Source organism: Vespa mandarinia, chromosome 1 (genome assembly GCF_050613455.1).
Source record: "Vespa mandarinia isolate Hongniang chromosome 1, ASM5061345v1, whole genome shotgun sequence".
In the NCBI taxonomy this organism is placed as follows: domain Eukaryota; kingdom Metazoa; phylum Arthropoda; class Insecta; order Hymenoptera; family Vespidae; genus Vespa; species Vespa mandarinia.
The window spans coordinates 9,757,501-9,762,500 of NC_140810.1; positions in this window are offsets into that span (position 1 = coordinate 9,757,501).

The window sequence follows — 5,000 nt, forward strand, 5'->3', positions numbered from 1 at the left end:
GAGTAGCCTCAAGCCCGCCACAGTTGTCTGAAGAAACCCTCAAAAGACCGAGGCAAGAGGCAACGACGACCGAATCCGCCGTGTGGACACAGGTCGTGAAGAAGAAAAGAAATAAGGAGAAACCAGGGACGAAGGCGACGAAACTCCTACATCAGGAGAAAAAGAAGCCGAGAAAATCGGAGGATAGGCCGAGAAAGAGAACTAGGCCGAACGCAATCCTTCTGAAACCTGCGGAAGGAAAATCTTACGCAGACGTAGTCGGAATCATCCACCAGCGCTTCAAGAACAGCGCCTCAGGGGTAGATATTAGATCGGTCTGGCAGATTAGATCCGGTGGGGTTCTCATCGAACTAATGAAGACCACCGTGGATATCAGGGCCTCATTCGCGGAAACCCTGAGAAAAGAGATAGGAGAAACGAGCAGCATCACGGAACTGGTCCCTAGAATTACTCTGGAGATACGGGACTGTGACTGTTACACCTCGTCGATAGAAGTCGAGGAGGCCCTAAAGAGGAATCTGCCAGGCTACGCGGGGAAAATCGAAATTAAGATTACGAACCCCAACGCAAGACAACAACGGCTGGCCCTCGTCAAGATTGAAGAAGAAGCAGCTGCGCAGCATTTAAAGGCCGGTCGAGTGCTGATTGGTTTCATCAGCTGCAGGGTCAGGCGAAGGGCAGAAGTGAGGCGATGCTTCCGCTGTCTTGATTATGGTCACTATAGCGCCCCGTGCAAGGGACCTAACCGCAGTAAGGTTTGCTATTATTGTGGCAGCACGGGGCACAAAATCAAAGAGTGCAAGGTCAGCGAGCCTACTTGCTTCTTGTGCTCAAAGAGCGGTATTGAAGCCAGGAAGCACCTGGCGGGATCAAAGGCCTGCAAAGCTTTCCAGGAGGCCTTTGCAACAGCAAAGAAGTAGGAAAAAAAAAAAGGATGAGAGTACTTCAGGGTAACCTGAATAGGAGCAGGACGGCGCATCACCTTCTAGCCCAGCTTTGCTTTGAGAAAAAAGCTGATATTGTGCTAATCAGCGAACAGTACCAGGACAGAGCAGGAGTAGGACGGTTCGTAGACGAATTGGGCACCGCGGCCATCTGGATCCCAGATCCCCGACTAATACATGTGTCGGACCAAGGATCCGGACGGGGTTACGCTTGGGTGAGACATAACTCGACGACTTATGTCAGTGTATATCTCACTCCGAACGACCGGATAGACGACTTCCAAATCAAACTGGACGAGCTGGAAGACGCGCTGCGGGAAATGCAAGGGGATCCCATTGTGGCTGGAGACCTCAATGCCAAAGCTCTCGAATGGGGGGAGGCCAGGCCGGACTCCAGAGGAAGACGTATCATGGCGTCGAGACTGGAGCTATCAGTACTCAACACAGGTTCGACGTCAACCTTCCGCAGGCCTAGCTACAGAAAGACGATCCCGGATGTCTCTCTAGCCAACAACGACTATGTGGCAAGAGTCGCAGGCTGGCAGGTGATCGAGGATTATACCGGGAGCGATCATCTGTACATCCTATTCGATGTACATGATAGGAGGCCAGCCGTGACAAGTGTAAAGCGACCCCCCTCCCTGGGGAACATTGCAAGAATGGATCGAGAGAGGCGGTCTTCGGTCATGGAAGAAGGATGGAGATCCCAACAAAGTACTTCCGCGAGTCTATCGCCACTTGCACAAGCCAGATTGATTAACGCAGCAACCATGCAGCTCATCCAAAAGTCTAGTGCGATAGCGGTGCCAAAGAATGGCACGAAACGGCAGAGACGCCCTGTATATTGGTGGACGAGCGAGATCGCAGATCTACGTAAGAAGTGCTTAAGGCTACGCCGTTTAGCACAACGAGCGAAGAGAAGCGACCATGAGGCTGCTCCATTGGCCGCAGATTATCAAGCGATCAAGGAAGCCCTGAAGAGGACCATTAAGGCCAGTCAACGACGGTGCTGGAAGGAGCTGTGCCTGGATATCGACCAGAATTCGTGGGGATTAGGGTATGTCATCGTCACTCGCAAGCTGGGGACTAACACGCAAGAGACCCCTCAGGACGCGAGGACGTTGGATCACATCGTGCATACTCTATTCCCCCCACAGCCGAATAGAGAGATCAGCTTGGATGCGCCCGAAATAAGCGAGGTACCGCAATTCACGGAAGAAGAGCTACTCAGGGCCGCATCATCTATGCGGAACAAGAAAGCTCCAGACGGACTCCCAGCAGAAGTAATTAAAGTCGTCGCGCAAAGTCACCCTGAGCTATTGCTGAAGATGTATAACACGTGCCTCATGGGGGGCATCTTTCCCGCTCCATGGAAGAAAGCGAGGCTTGTGCTCATTAGCAAGGGCAAGGGTCCAGTAGGGGTAGCTTCATCATACAGGCCTATTTGTATGCTCGATACGGCCGGAAAACTTCTGGAGAAGCTGATAAGGCCAAGGCTGCGTGCAGCCGTGAAGGCAGCGGGGGATCTCGTCGGCCGCCAGTACGGAGTCCGATCCGGCCTCTCCACCATCCACGCAGTCCTGAAGGTGGTCACGGCCGCGAAAATGATGGACCGAGGCAATCATCGAACTCGACCTCTGTGCCTGCTGGCCACCTTAGACGTGAGAAATGCCTACAACTCCGTCTGGTGGGACCTGTCAAGGGAAGCGCTCGAACGTAATTTCGACGTTCCGAAGTACCTACTCCGAATAATTGACGATTATTTAAACGAGCGCTTCCTAGTATACGACACGAGTGATGGTCCAAGAAGCTTGGAATTGACATCGGGGGCAGCCCAGGGCTCTATACTAGGATCGGTCATATGGAATATATTCTACGACGGTATCTTTCATATGGAAGTCCCAGAAGGTACTTCCTTGGTTGGATATGCAGATGACATTGCAGTTGTCATAACCGCAAGAGACACGAAGGGGATACAGTTGCTACTCAATCAGGTCATGCGGAGAGTTACCTCCTGGATGGAAGACCACGGGCTATCTCTAGCAGCCCAGAAGACAGAGATTATGCTAATTACGAGGAAGCGCATCAACACCTTGCGCAGCTTCACTGTTGGAGATGCGGCGGTCCACACTAATCCGGCTGTCAAATATCTCGGGGTTATGCTTGACAACAAGCTTAACTATAGTGAGCATATTATCAGGGCAGCTGACAAGGCGGCCAAAGTAGTAGCCTCACTGGGCATGCTCATGGCCAATGTTAACGGTCCCCGGCCGTGCATGAGGAGACTACTGATGCGTGCCGCCGAAGCAGTGATGCTGTATGATGCGGAAGTACGGCCGAGGGGCTGAGAAAACAGAAATACCGCAAACGCATAGCCGCGGTACAGAGGAGGGGCGCCCTCCGAATCGCGTGCTTTTACCGCATGGTCTCAGAGCCGGCAGTGCTAGTTATCGCCGGGGTAATCCCGATCGATCTATTAGCCCTGGAGAGGAAATTCCTCCACCAGCAAAGGTGTGTCATGGGAAAAGAGAAGGCATCAAGGCTGGCCAGGTATATCAGCATCAAGTCCTGGCAAAGTAGATGGGAGCAGGAACGTAGGGGCAGATGGACTGCTCGACTCATCAGTCAACTAGACAACTGGTTAAATCGGGAGGCGGGAGAAGTCGATTTCTACCTCACCCAATTCCTGACAGGGCATGGCCTGTTCCGCTCCTACCTGGCTAGAATGAGGAAGGTAGCAGACGCCAACTGCCCCTATGGGGACTCGATCAACGACGACGCCCACCACACGTTTTTTTTGTGTACTCGTTGGAGCGCAGAACGACTATCCTTGGAACAAGACCTCGGAGTCATCTCGCCGGACAACGTCGTCGAGAAAATGCTACGTGGGCAGAAGGAGTGGAACTAGATGGCCTTGTACGTCAGATCAATCTTAATCAAGAAGAAGAAGGACATGGTTGGCCCATAGAAGAGCCACCAATCGTTGCACCTGGTTCCTGCCACGTAGAGCCGTAGAGGGAGTTCAGTTAAGGGACAAGAAGCAGTGGAGCCATACTGAAGCAAAGCCACATGGCGGGACCGGGATGGTCTTACTATGCCACTAGGATGAAAAGTGTTTAGTCGGTAGTGCCTGTTCCAACGGTGACCCCGACACTCCAGGGACTTTAAGACGGACCCAAATGATGAAGTCCCTCTAGCGGGCAGGATCCCTGGGTTAGTGCGTAAAGTTCGGCATCTTCAGACCATCAAAAAAAAAAAAAAAAACTATTGCCATTATTATTGTTATTATTATTGTCATTAGTATTGTCATTGTTATTATTATTATTGTTGTTATTATTGTTATTCTTATTATTTATGTTATTATTATTATCATTATTACTATTATTATTATTATTAACGTTACTATTATTATTAGTATTATTATTATTATTATTTTTGTTATTATTATTGTTATTATTATTGTTATTATTATTGCTATCATTATTGTTATTATTATTATTATTATTATTATTATTATTATTATTATTATTATTATTATTATTATTATTATTATTATTATTGTTATTATTCTTATTATTATTATTATTATTATTATTATTATTATTATTATTATTATTATTATTATTATTATTATTATTATTATTATTATTATTATTATTATTATTATTATTATTATTATTATTATTATTATTATTATTATTATTATTATTATTATTATTATTATTATTATTATTATTATTATTATTATTATTATTATTATTATTATTATTATTATTATTATTATTATTATTATTATTATTATTATTATTATTATTATTATTATTATTATTATTATTATTATTATTATTATTATTATTATTATTATTATTATTATTATTATTATTATTATTATTATTATTATTATTATTATTATTATTATTATTATTATTATTATTATTATTATTATTATTATTATTATTATTATTATTATTATTATTATTATTATTATTATTATTATTATTATTATTATTATTATTATTATTATTATTATTATTATTATTATTATTATTATTATTA